We start from the raw sequence: 1,161 nt of genomic DNA, 5'->3' as shown, positions 1-1,161 counted from the left end.
GCCTGTAGCAGTGACCCTGAAATATGATTATTTTGACTGTAACACCAGCTGCTGCAGGCTGAAAAAGACAGGAAAAATCCTGTTCAGCTTTGCTGCTCAATCTGTCCAAACGCTTTAGATGAAGAGTTAACCTTCTGAAGGAGAAATTAACCATTTCATTTAAAATGTAGAGAAGTTATCAAGCCGACCCCGTTATGGGGGTCTGATAAAAGCTGTTAGGACAGAAAGTCACGCCGTCCCCAGAGAAAGCTGCTCCCTGCTCTGAAGTGATGACCTCCTGAACAGTTCTGAGCTTGTGTGGATTCCAAGACCCAGAGGAAGACCCAGGACACGCTGGAGGGACTATGCTTCTCAGCTGGTCTGGGAACACCTTGGGATTCCCCCAGAGGAGCTGGTCCAAGTGTCTGGAGAGAGGGAAGTCTGGGTCTCTGCTGAGGCTGCTGCCCCCGAGACCTGACCCTGGATAAGAGGAAGAAAACGGAATGGTCCCCACAAGRGTGAGATCCTTCTCCAGGAGAAACACACAGAAACACAGCCACACAGATACAACACATACAGTAATTTTCACTGGCTTGGTTAGATAGCTAGTGTTAGCTAACTTTGAAGTAGGTTAATACTGTATGTTGATTCATGATTGACATACGCACACATTTATGAGGTAAGAAATAAATATAATACATATAAGAGGTCCCGCTGTGTAAAATATTATTGTTCAGGGTGACACTTTAGACTCAGTGTGTATGGTCCACGAAATATGTATTCCTGACAGTCACAGTTGGTAAGAAACAAAGGTTCCCATTAAATTCCATAGGAAATAAGTGCGGGTCATTTTTGACCCACTTATGGAAGAATGGGGTAGGAATTGAAAAAATGCTATTTCTTAAAATGTATAAAAGATAAATTAAAAAAATTAATTGCATGATATCAGTAACAAGTTTGTTGAGGAATATCTGGAATCTGAAATGATGAAAACTTTTAACTACAAAGATATTGTAAAAACATGAACTCAATGGGTCAAAAAAGACCCACTTACGCATCTAAGGGTAAAGGGTTGACCAGAAACCTCCTCAAACTAAACCCTGACAAAACTAAACTTTTTCTCATTGGTAGTAAATCCCAAATAAAATGTATTATTATTATTATTATTATTATTATTATTAT

Source organism: Austrofundulus limnaeus, unplaced genomic scaffold (assembly GCF_001266775.1).
Source record: "Austrofundulus limnaeus strain Quisiro unplaced genomic scaffold, Austrofundulus_limnaeus-1.0 Scaffold358, whole genome shotgun sequence".
Classification (NCBI taxonomy): domain Eukaryota; kingdom Metazoa; phylum Chordata; class Actinopteri; order Cyprinodontiformes; family Rivulidae; genus Austrofundulus; species Austrofundulus limnaeus.
The sequence above is the reverse complement of the archived record's forward strand: the minus strand, read 5'-3'. Positions refer to the sequence as shown.